The 13,568-nt window shown below is 40.1% G+C and overlaps 1 protein-coding gene across 1 annotated transcript in view; it reads left to right on the top strand.

Annotated features, from left to right (window-relative positions):
• cdh23 (cadherin-related 23) overlaps positions 1-13,568 on the top strand; it is a 183,499-nt gene that overhangs the window by 27,586 nt on the left and 142,345 nt on the right. The gene's annotated exons all lie outside the window — the stretch shown is intronic.

Below are 13,568 nucleotides of genomic sequence, written 5' to 3'. Positions count from 1 at the left end.
GCGTGTATGTCTGTTACTTTCATACTTGTTGGTGTGACTGATATACTCTAGTTCATCTTTTGTGTCCCTTGGATTATATATCACCAGTTTCATGACTCAAGTGCAGCTATGCTGCAATGTGTTTGTTAAACAGGTTTCATTAAATATTCTTCTGCCTAGATAATGTCATATTTTTGAAACAGAAAATTAGAGAAGAAACGAACGGGTTGCGGGAAATTGGTCTGAAGGAGATGATTAATATTTTGAGGTTATAGAGAATGGACAAGAGACTTTTAGATAATATCATATATTGAAAAAGAAATAAAATGACAATAAATTGCAGTTGCTGTATGTACAGTGAACAGAAATTAGTATGGACATCTATCAGTGCTTATTCGATCAATCAGATCAACAAATCAATACATTTTCATAGTGAGAATATTCAAAATATTCAAAGCCTAAATTCATCATAAACCAAATTACAGTCCCAGAAGCCCACCTACAGTTTGTGGACCTGGGGATTGAGTCCAGGGGGAATGTGTGCAGAAGAATTTGTTGAGAGTGGGCAATGGGAAGGTGTGTGAATTCAAAGTAGTGTTTGTGGGCCAGAGAGAGCTCCCCACCGGCCTGGCGACTCCGTGAAAGTTTGTCAGTCGGTAGGCTTCTCGCCCTGCTCCTTCTAGCTTGCCATCGCATCAGAACCTGGCACAAATCGTTCGTGGATTTGGGCTCCTGTAGTTGTCCTTTCTAGCAACCTCCGTCTTCTTTCCATCAAAAGTCATTCGCACCACATTACATATGCACCAGATTGGCCATATTACCCATGTGACCACATGAAATGACAAGAAAACAATGATGAATGGCCCATGCGACCAAAATACTGCAGGACTTGGATGCACAAGTAATGTAGACAAAAGCACAGCTGCTCAGGATATGTACAAGTACAAAATACATTTGGGTTCTTTTGAAGTGGAAATCAACCCAAACACATATTTTTCAAGAAATATGTTCCCAGCAGGCCCACTGGTTGATATACGGCATTCTGATTAAAGTGATGGTGGCCATGTTTTCATTAACAAGTTCATTTTATATATTTTTTGATCAGGAAAATGAAAAGAGTTGTCATTTTCTATTTTATCCATTCATTTCGGAGGTAATAGGAAATAAATGACTCCATGAATAACGCCCCTTGTTAATGAGAATGGCCGGGCCCCCTACCTATCCTTGTTCGATCGGAGTCACTGGGGAAACCGATTACAAACTCTCCATTGGAAATCATTGTACTTTCATTGCTTATAACGTCCAAAAACGGTGATCAATTGGCACCAAAATTTATGTGGATATCCCTACTGATGCCCACTTCAACATATCAAAAGCATAAACCTCTGTGTGGCTGATTTATATGAGAATGAGGAAATTTGGAAGTGAGCAGAGCTACATAGATTTATGATGGGATGAGCGCACATTGCTTCTTTGCTAAAAAAAAACAACAACAAAAAACACTACTTCTTTGCTGATCACAGTTAGGACGGGCAAGGCATTTAACACCAGTCGGGATATTTACAGAGACTGAAGTGGGAATGAGTGGACGTGCACATTTATTTGGATGAGGAATGGCCACACAGTTTTTCTGTGTCGCATGCGCACGTTCAAGACACCCCCAGTGTTCAATGAGGTCTTACCTCACTCTGACGCCGCTCCACTCTCGCGGCTGCAATGCTTGGCAGGCAACCCCGTGACATGAAGACGCAGGCTCATGATCACCTCTACATAGGGTTTTCAACTTACTCACTCCTAAATAAGTGACAGATGCACGGTGCCACGGTGGTGTGAGCATGATGTATGAAATTTGGATTTTTTTTCTAATTTTCACGTTAATGCTGAAACCAATTTCACGTAAAAATAAGAAAAAATGAAAAAATGTGCAGTGTTTTTCACAGGACAGCGACGATATGTCACCTCATATGAAACCACAATTTGGCTCTTTTCATCCAAAAAAAAAAGAAATCTGAAATGTAAAAGAGGACTGTGACTCACCAAATGTATTTTTTCAATGGATATTTCTGGCTGCTTTTGACTGACTCAAGCAGTCTTCTGTCATTTTGCGCAGCCAGAGAGAAGTCCTTACATGACAGGTGGAGTGATTGCCGCTTGTTCTGGGATTTCTTTATCTGATCTAGGATCTGTCATGTGTAGTACCGAGAGTCTCCAATGGGAGCGCTGTAATGTGCCATGACTGTTTAAGAACCAGCAATGTATGTTCGAGCAAGTATACAAGTTAAAGACATTGAGCTGCCAAGTGCCAACCCGTCTGTGTCCGTCGTTATTGACAATCGATCGTCATCCGAAGCTTTACTAAAAGCATCTTATATTACAGGAGCTGTAGATTGCAGTTTTCTGTATTTGCAAGAGTTGATAGTCAATATACGGGACATTTAAGGTCCCCTAGGGGACAAACCAAATTAGCCCAAAATACGGGATGTCGCGGCTAATACGGGACAGTTGGCAAACCTACCTCCACACGCTGTGCAGACATTAAGGAGCCAATGTTGTTGCGCTAACGCCTTTTGCTAGTTGTTGCTATTAGCTGTACCGTTATTCTACTGTTAGCCGGGTAGGGAAGGTGGGGCGGGGAAATAAAGATCCATGCTTTCCTGATTGCTTGCCCGCTGCCAGTCGCCATCTGCCTCCTGAGAGTTGACATGAGTTTAGCGTCGCTAAATGTCCGAAATATAAACGGGGTTCGTGTGCGCATTCATGCTTTTGTCCACTTCAGCCTGTGTAAGGGGAGAAGCGATCGCCACGGTATTTTTGATTTCGTGGAGGTGATCATGATGACATCATGTTTTATGTCAATAAATTCAAACTATTGTGCAGAACACTTTTATACTTTCACAGGTTGACGTGGACAAGAGTAGTAACGTGCATTTGTATTTTGGTGGCGATCGGTCACCGTTTTAGACAACAGAACTGACAAAGAGAGCAGTATTACCACTCTTGCCTCCCTCCCGTGACCGCTGAGACTGAAAAAAATAACAAGCTCAGCCCCAAAAGGGGGCAGGGCAATTTGTCGTAAATCTAATCACAAAAAAAGCCCTTATATCACTACATAGTCTTTTGGGGAGAGCATTTTAGTACTGATGTCATTTTTACATGCAAACCTTTTATATAAGTGCCAATGTTAAACTAATCCAAGTATCTCTTTAATATTGAATTGAATTGAATATGAGTTAAGTAGCAAAATCCACCTGTTTTTAGCCATCTCGGGGGGCGGCCATTTTGTCACTTCTGTCGACTGAAAATGACATCACAACTGTTCAGGGCTCAGGTAAAGACCAATCATGGCTCAGCTTCAGAAGACAGGTTAGCTGTGATTGGTCATTACCTGAGCCCAGAGCAACTGTGATGACATTTTCACAGAAGTGAAAAAATGTCCGCCCCCAAAGATGGCTAAAAACGGGTGGATTCACTCTTATTCCACAAACGCAATATTTATCAGAATGCCTTGTTTCAACTACTGGGCTTACATAGAACAAATTCTTGAAAAAAAAATGTTTGGGTTGACTTCCTCTTTAAATGTGCCTTTGTCAGCTTTTCAATCTTTTTTTTTTTTTTTTTTTTTTTTGCTGACAGAAGTTTGCTTTGAAGGAGAGAGGCTGGTACTGATCAGCTATGCTTCTCATCTTCTACGTGGTCTACTGCTGCCTCTCTGTCTCTCTCTTCACAGATTGACCAAGAGGTCAATTGCCAATTTGCCAGTGCCGTTGCCTTTGTTAGGCAACAATATCAATTTTGGCTAATTAGGACCTGCAGCTAATGAGCACTGCTGATAATGAGTTCATTTATAATCTATAAAACAAGTCTGGCATTGTACAGAATGGAAAAAAAAGTTTGCAATAGGACAGCCAGACATCACATTTCAATGGCCATGCGGCAAACAAACATATTGTATTCAAAACAAAAACACACACACACATACTGTAGATTTCTATTTGTCTATTACTGGTATCTCTCAAATCATTTTGGTCTTCTCCATCCTGGACTGTCACATCAAATAACGCAACCAAACACCATAAAACTCTCACAAAACTGTGCAGGTTTTCATAGGTAGTAAGTTTTCATGTTGCTGTGATTGGAAACTTGATTTACGGGTGAACAAAATATTTTCTTTTATCGGGTGAAGTGCTATCACATGACGGCAGCATGGCCAGCAGTAGCTCAGGCTTTAAGGACTTGGGCTTGGGCACAGGCTTTGGAGTCAGGCATCCAACAATAGACCAAAATGTAAACATTTCAAATAGTTGTTGGAAAAATGCTAGTCTGCTTGTTGTCACTGTTGAGGTGCTCTTGAACAAGGCACTGTTCCCACCACCCCATCTGAAGTGGTGAAATACACTGTGCGCACCTCTTTTACCCATAATCTCTCCTTGCGTACCTGAGTATGTGTGATCTGGTTCTATGTGTGGTGTGCAAGACATAGTATGCATTAGAGTGCGAGATGAATTTCCCCTTGGGGGACACCAATAAGTATAATAAATTACAAATTCAACAAATGATCTTTCACAACAAAAATGACGTTTGCAGGTGCGATGCAACATCTAGCCCAGGGGTGTCGAACTCCGGTCCTCGAGGGCCGCTGTCCTGCCTGTTTTCCATCTATTCCTGCTGCAACACACCTGTTTCAAATGATCAGCTCATCAGCAAGTTCTGCAGGAGCCTGATTTTGATCCCGATCGTTTCAATCAGGTGTGTTGGACGAGCAAACCTCTAAGACATGCAGGAGGGCGGCCCCAAGGACTGGAGTTTGTGGTTCAATAAAAAAATATAAAAAATAATAATGCAGTACAGTACATGTGGAGCCTCAAAACGTTGCTAGCTGATAAGAAAACCAGACATTGCCGTCAGTAATTTGGTTCGCAGTTGTTCAATTCAATCACATTTTATTGCTTTGCTCAGTGTGAGGCGGCCTTAACATGCATGTTTTTGGAATGTGGGAGTTAGTCAATTCTGATTTTTGCCCATATGCGACACATATTGGATTTTTTTTCATGCAGTATGGACAGTACAATTTAGATTTTTTTAAATCCGGCCTGGGCCTCTTTCGTATGTGGATATATATCGGATTTGTATGCAATGCGTGTGCAGTATGAACGCTCATCCGCACACATTCGAGCCATCCGTCACCAAAAGCCCGATATTTCCTCCGCGTGACCATGGAAGGGAGTGCTCGCGAGACTACTGACATTGTCCGGGAATCTGCACTTGTTCTGAGTAACGGTTGTTGTTTTAATATTTGACTTTAATTTTAATACCACTTGAAACATAAAATATAGAGTGGCCATTTGTGGTTATAGTAGTAATTCAGCCACGCATATGCTTATTTATATATATATTTATTTGTATCTTTAGTAGACATATCCCTTAATGGGGAGATCGAGGAGTGTCACCCTCTTACCTCGCTACTCTGGCGATATGAGATGATAGAACGAGCCGCTACACATAAGAACTCTGGTGAGCTCCCTCTTTTATTTATTTTTTTTTAATTGGAATCAAAAATCGTTCGGAACTGGCACCAAATCGGAATCGAATCGGAACAGTCAAAATTCAAAGGATACCTAACCCTATTTCAGCCCAATGTCACACACAAAGCAATTGATAGATATGTAAACTAAAGAGAAAAGGCATAAAGAGCCTTTTGTCTCATTGTGATTGTGTTTGTGTGCGGCCTCACAGTGACGGTGACATGTTCCATTACCTGACCATGATTTACCTCAGTCTGAGGTAGTAGTCAACTCGAGTGAGGTCACTCGAGGCCCAATACAAGAGTCAGAATGTGCGCTTTGTGAAAAGAAAAGTAAATAACAAAATGAGATCACAATTATAAACTGAGCAGCAAAGTTGAATGTTGAGAGCCAAATACAAGATTTGTAGGACTGGGCAGGCATCACAAAGTGTCAGTGTTGATGGACATTCGTTGGAGTGGTGTGCTTTTGGGTGGATGTCGCCTGACAGCGACTGAGCAGACTGGTTTGGCTGTCACTCTTGGACCCGCAGTACCACACAGCCACCTGTCGAGTCCAATCAGAGCTGCCCGCGTCCCTCTGTATGGCCTCAACAAGCAGAACGAAGGCTGATGAGAGGATGAGAAAAACAAGCGAGAGAGTGAAAGGGGAATACTAATACAGAAACGAGGGGCATCTTTCCTGTGCGATTTGAGAGCGACCAGAGCTGCATGTGAATTTGCAGTGGCAGGTCTGTCTCTCTTCGCAGGGCGTGAGATGACTGTCCGCTAATGTCGCTCACTGTCTAACTTGACTCCGAAAGGGATTGGTTAGTCACAGCCTTGTCACTCATTGTTTTCATCTTTACACTATTTGAATGTATTAGAAAGCCAACCGAGAGCAGAGGCTGCTTCCTATGTTCACGACTGACATGAATCAGTCCAATTGGATAAGGGGTGACAAAGTGATTCATATCAGAATCAACTGTACTATATACTCTACACTATACTTCTTCATGAATTCAATTTTGCACAGCTTGAAGAACGCTGCAGGGTCAAACATGTAGCCCGTGCGCCAAAACTGGCCCACTAGGGGGTTCAATCCAGGATGAAGCAGGATGAATTTGAAAGTTCAAAAATACTTTAGCAACCATGAAGGTATGTGCTGTGTTAAGAGTTCCATAACGTCAGACTGTCTGTTAGGCTGGATAAAAGTCACAGGAGTGGGCTCGAGGTAAGGAAGACACAGGCTATGCGGGGGAGAGCCTGGGTGTGCATGAAAGAGAGCAGAAGGTTGAGCAGACAGCTAAGTTTGCTTTTGGTTACGGCCAACAGCGACCCATTTTCTTGTCCATTAAAGTGATTGTTGATCGACCACCTCCTTTTATCCTTTCAGCTTTTGGTCAGATGCTACAATACATAAACGGTATTGTGGTTGACACTGAGTGGTTGAAGCAGCTGCTGTGACTGAACAGCGTTTGGTGAATCTCACAGCGCCAGTCCTACGTACATCTCTGTCAAAATAAATCCTTGCTGTTAAAAGATGTGCAATGAAATTTTTAGTCAACAGCTTCACTACAATGGTGTTTGGTCTGGTGCAATCATATTGTTTATGCAATGCCATAAAATAGATGTGTTTTTTAACGTATGCTTAATGTACAAAATGGAAATATTTACAGGGCAGATCAATTTCTTGTCTTACACATTGTAAAATAGTTCTCACTTGAGTTTGTACACTGAAAAAAATGATGGTTGAATTTACTTAATTATATTTCGTCAGGTGGTTGTGCAAAAATAAAATAAGATGGATCCAGATGCATTTTTTAAGTAGATGCATGTATAGTCTACTTAAATAAGGTACCTGGATTCAGATGATTACATTTCGTGCAACCACTTGAAAAAATCGAATTGAGTAAATGATGCATGGCATTTTTTTCAGTGTACAGTCCAGAGGTTAATTTAGTGTTTGAGAATTAGAATTCCTAGACAAGGAAAAAAAAGAAAAGAATTGAGGAAGAAAATCATTCTGAGGTCTTCAGAAGTTGAAATTCACAGGTGGGCATTCAATCAGTCTGTCACTGACGAACTTGTTTTGCCGGCGATTGAAGAATGACGGGACACTTTTTAAAAATGACGGACTAAGCACTGACGGAATTGGATTTTCGTCCGTCAAAGTAATTACATGTATCACGAACCGCATCCGCCAGTGACAGGCTGTCGTTTTCTGTTGAATTTAATTTTAAATTGGTCAAGTGGTACACAAGAGAATCATCTGGATTTAGATACCGTTTTCAAGTAGACTCTGAATCTACTTAAAAACTGTGTCTAAGTAGACTATGCATCTGGCCAATGAAGAATGTTTCAATGCTGTTTATGGACAATTAAAAAGAAAAAAAACCTTGTGTGTATATTGTTGTTTGTAATTACAGTACAATCAATCAGTAAGTGTCTGTCTGTATTGTCTCATGCACAGTTCAGTCCAGAAGTGTGCCTTTCTCTAAGGGATATCTATTAGAAAGGTTGAGGTTATTCTCCTCTCATCCGTGACAGATTTAGTCATAAATCTATTGGATTAATACACAGCCTCCCAAGGACTCTAGTGGTTTGCGTTGTGAAACACAGGAGTCACTTAAAGCCAGACTCCTGACACTATTTGTCTTCAAAGCTCATTGCCTTTGCAGTTATTGATGTCACACGCACACAAACACACACACACACACACAGCAGAAAAGGACGGGGAAATAAGAAAAACCCTTGAAAAACATAGTGATTTTTTTTTAAAGGGGCTACCATTTAAAGATCATTAAAATCAAAGAAAATATCAGATATTCCAATTCCACTTCAGTTATGATTTTTCATTTCTAATGACTAATTTGTTTTCAACATCAGCAGTTGTGTTGTTGATAGCTTTATTTTATTGACATAAAGGCTTGCAAACACGCTCGGTTGGCTTTTTCTTTCTCTCCTTTTTATTGCCAGTTGTCTAATTGACCTCCCTGAGGAAACTGCTCACCATAGACGTCCTTATCAAACGGAGAAATGGACTGCCTGCATACATGCTTCTCTCTTCTATTAAAGATGGCCCCTGGAACACACACATCTCTCTGTATGCAAATAGAGGTCCGAGCACATTTCTGTCCACCTCACTATAATAATTTGAGTTAGATCTGCTAGGTTTATGTCCTCATCAAGATTGCCTCCCTGAAGGAACCCAAACTCCCTAATATTAACATAGCGCACTTCACAAAAGGCACAGGAAAGGGATGATAACGGCATTTCAATTCATCTCCATTGTGTTTTGTACGAAAGCAACAAAAGCATCATATATTTTGTTTTTGTCTGGAGGTAAGGGTCCTAGTAAGTGCAGATACCCCCAGGAGATCTCTTAAAAGGATGAGCCAGAATTGTCACTTGAATCCCATGATGGAATCTGACTTCTATATTATCTTCAAAGTGCTACGTAGCATAGTAACGAGGGGTGGGCGTTTTGAGCTAAAAAATGTTTTTTTTTTAAATCATGATTTAAAAAAAAAAAAAAACTAATGATAATTTGATAATATCATACAAAAAATAGTGTAAATTTGCACTTGCTTCACAGAACAAGTATGGTTAGACTTGCATCTGAATAACAGCTCTTATTTATTTGTTTAAATTGCTTTATACATCTTCTGCAAAACATTGCACAATGATATTCTACAGCAATATTTAACAATGAAGAAATTCAAATTACGTCCAGGCTATATAGGGGGTTTTCATTGATTTGTCTGAATATTTCCAGGTATGTCACTTAAATGTCACCTATTACTCCATAATGACACATATAATCAGATTTTGAGCTGCAGTAAGTACTGGTCTACCACTGCCAATGATTTCAGCATTAGAATGAGAACAGGTGTTTAACAGAGATGAGAGATATCAACAAAGTTGGATTTGTCATTTGCAAAGGTCTGCCATTTCTAGCTATTATAGCTATCAGAATAAAAATATATATATTTGATATATGGTGATTTGTGCCACATATGTCATTTGCGGATGGTCCTTAACACACACGGTCAGCGAAATGCAGCTGCAGCTGTTAGCGGCGTTATTGCATACACATTTGAAGTGACAACAAATGCAGCAGTGATCTTTTGACAGATAGTTTCCAAAATGTTCCTAAACATACTACATGTGAAATGGTCGCAAATCTAGCTATGATGCGTCGTGCGAGCGTGTAAAACCTGAAAGTTGTTGTTTGACTTTCGGTTTAGTTCGAACATCCGGCAAACTTTTACTCACTCACATAAAGTAATGTATGTGATGGCTGCGCTACCTCTCGCCAACGTTTACTTGGTTTGTGAATGGAACAGTGCGTGTTTGCTCAACTCGGTGAGGGTTTCATGTGTGTGTTGCTCAGATGATCTTTTCTTGGTAAGTAGTAGTCTTGCTTGTCATGTTGCATAATCCTTCCTAGTTTGCGGTGGAGCAGAAGTGTTGGCGAATTGCTTTTCACGGCGACCGTTTCTTGTCAAATCTTTCAATGTTTATTGACCCACATCAGTCTTGTCAACCCCAAATCATTTTCAGCTGAGGGACGTGGTCTTACGTCTTGCTAATAAATCACTCGCTGAGACGAGAGACTCATCCATTTCTCCATTTCCTCAATTTGAAACAATGTTGTGTTCCACTCGGCTGGTGCCACCGAGTCACATGACTGAATCCTGTCTGCTGATTCGCAGAATGAAGACTTATAACTTCGTCCTCCTTTGCCGTCTACTCATGCAGATTGCCAAATGAGGACTTTCATCACTTCCCCCTACTTTGCAGCCAATTAATGGACCCATTTGTGTTTTGTTCTTGAAACAGGATTAACACTCAATAATGTGAAATTGCACATCGTGAAAGAAACATCGACTATAAAATTGATGACGATATATGTTGTCCAGCCCTCATAGTATCTAGTGCTGTTTTAGAGGCTCCAAAACATGAACAACATTAACAAGTAGAAATCATTTCATAGTATTTCTGGGATTAGTGTTGCCAATGTTCGACACTGACGTTAAGTGATTCTCTCGAGTGTTCTAAGTTCAGGCCTAATGGTGTACATAGAATTTGGGATTTAAGTCCCAATTTGATCATCTCCAGTCAATATTATTTAATACATGTTGTAGAGACAGGTTTCTGTTCTACAGAGTACACAGATTCATTTATTTAAACGTGATAATTCCCAAAGGGCAATAAGATAGGTAAGCAAGAGTGCTGCACTGAATGAGCTCATACTGCCACTGAGCTGAAGTCAGTATTTGTCTGTTTGAATTTATGATGGACGTGATTGATGTGAGCCAGTGTGGCTTTAGCGAAGCTTCAGTTTGGCATGGCTGATGTGTTTGAAGGCTCTTTTTGTCCGTGGATGGACACCATGGTCACATGAGTGGCACCCCACTGACTCATCAGACTGCTGATTGTATGACTTGATCCCTGAGGCTCAGTGGCTCTGCCTTTTGAATTGTCATCAAGTATTTATCGTCAGATAAATATCTCAATTCCGCTCCTCTCTCTCTCGTCTGGAGGTGTCTTGCTTTTTGTTTGTCCCTGCTTTGTCCGGTGGCCTACTCAACATTGCCCCTTTTACCTCTTAGGCCACTGTGCACATAAAATTCACAACTATAATTCACAGCAGGCATGAAATTGGAGTCTTGACAGTGTTTGTCCCACTGAATCAGCACTCAGATGAATGACAGGTCTAGAGATGTCACTGACATAATTAACAGGGCTTTAGCCTCCAGCCCTCTTCTCTCTCACAGGTCCATGTCTATAACACATGAATCCTATTGATCTACTTGTAGAGTGGAATGATGGCCTCCATTGACTGATTTAGTACCAGATGAGGCCTTTACCTTTCGTCGCGCTAGTTGGTCTGAGTAAACTTGGCAAAAATGTAGATGCAAATCTGCATTTAAAAAAAACACAAAAAAACGGTGTGCCACAGTGTGTCAGTAATGGAGCCTTTCGTCTTAAAGAGAGAAAAATAGCAGTGATTCCTCAAGCAGCCACGTGTGTTGGTGGTTGCATTTTTGCAATGTGGAATAAAGAGGGTTGTTCAAGTGAAATGATCATTCATAACGGTAATGTTGCCATCACTTTCTGCTAAAACAGCTCATTTGTCACTCAAAAGGGCTTAGTGCAACAGTGTTAAAGATAAGAATGGAAGGATACGTATGCATTAAACTATTAACTTTCGCAGTGCATGCATTAACGTAAACTCATCAGAAATGTTCACTTTCTAACCGTATCAACACCACTGTTGTATTATTGTTAATGTTTTTATATGTATATTCTGTAAAGTGATTTGTTACAGCTGCAGCTGTTGTGAAAGCGCTATGTAAATGAAGATGTATCTTAAGTCATTACATGGAACACAAGAAAACAAGACATAGCATGAAATAACGCTAAATATAAGCTAAACAATAAAAACACCGATCATGACCTTTGCAATATCTACGTGCAACTTGGCATGTTGGCTAATTAAACACATGGATACATTTTTTCAAATTTAACTATAGCTTGATAGTTATGTAATTGTATAGAGTGAGGCAAATTTTACCCCTCAGTTTGTTGCCCAGTGTGCATCAGTAGCTGTAATCATTTTATTGTGTACATAGAATCAATTATTCCCAGTAGACTGACTATAGTTCAACACGATTTTCCAAAGTTGGAGTTAATGTTCCATAAGTGGCTTTCATACATACCATTAGTCCTGAGTGGCCATTTGTTATTAGTCACATGAAAGTATGCCTACCCATATAGAGCAGAGGAGGGGAAAAAGTTATTGATGACTATGAGGTAGAATGCTTAATTTGCGTCGTCTTCAACCAAATTATAAATTATATTGAAAGTAGCTGAATTTGCATAAATCTCATTAGATGCAATGAGAGGGGTTCATAAATCCTTATATTAATTAATCAGTTTAGCCACTCTTTTATGGAAAATGGGGTGTATTAATATAACAAGAAGGGAGTGTAATCGTGAAGCCTAATTGGTTGTTGTGTGAAGCAGTTTGGTGCACAAATGACAGGATTGATATCCAGTAGTTTTGCTTCCAGCCTATTGATGATGTACCTGCAAGCAAGATGTGGTGATGGGCATGCGTGGTGTGCATGGGCACACTCATTGGTTGTGTGAATCACTTACTCTATGTACTTATATCTCTATCCATATCCAGAAGAAAGAGAAAAAAAACTAAACAATACATTTCATCTCATGGGTCAATGCTGTTGTCATAAATATGGAGCATATTTAACACCAAAATGGCCTTCTACCATGGTTTGTATTGAGTGTATGTTTCAGAATTAAAGATGTACATAAAGATAAACTATCAATCCCAGTCAAAACCTAGGAGGATGCAAGACTGAGGATTCAGGAAGGGCCTTAGTCCAGATAGTCAATGCAAATGTATTTGGCTAGGGTTGCATCAGTTCTAGCAATAGGAAGAGCAAATTGTGACTGTAAAATCATCAAGAATCACACAGATATGGGATGTTCAATGTCTTTATTGTGTGTTTTCATTCACCGTGATAACATTTCCCCCACAAAACATTGTGCATTGAAGTCCACCCACATTACACAAGCTCTTATGACACCCAGCCGTATCATGTAGTGATAGAGCATTGTATGTTCATCCATTCACACACATATGTACATGGTCAGAGGTCATTGACATTGGCTCGCAATGTGATCGTGGATCATACTTTGTGCACTGTTCACAGTCCTGCTGGAACAGTAAAGGACCTTGAACCCACCATGTTAGAAGCCTAGAATAATTACTCCCCCTCCATCAGACATCTATGCACACATTAATGCATGCGTCTCAGTCCTTGGCAAAAATACAATTTAAGTTGATGCCCGAATATCAAGAAGTGACAAAATGTCTAAATCCTTGCAATTGTGGCATCCTGTTAGCCAGGGGAAGTTTGAGAAGAGAGATTTTTTTCCACAGCTTTTGTCTTGAAAGAATCTATTTTCTCCTTATTGAAACATTTCTACTTTTTTTTCGCTTGACAGCATGCTTGATTTTCATTGATTATCTTCTACTATTGTGTATAGTGTGTAT

Source organism: Filicampus tigris, chromosome 11 (genome assembly GCF_054856515.1).
Source record: "Filicampus tigris isolate MCC_2025a chromosome 11, RoL_Ftig_1.0, whole genome shotgun sequence".
Taxonomy (NCBI): domain Eukaryota; kingdom Metazoa; phylum Chordata; class Actinopteri; order Syngnathiformes; family Syngnathidae; genus Filicampus; species Filicampus tigris.
Note: the sequence above shows the minus strand (reverse complement) of the source record. Positions and strands in the feature narration are given on the sequence as shown.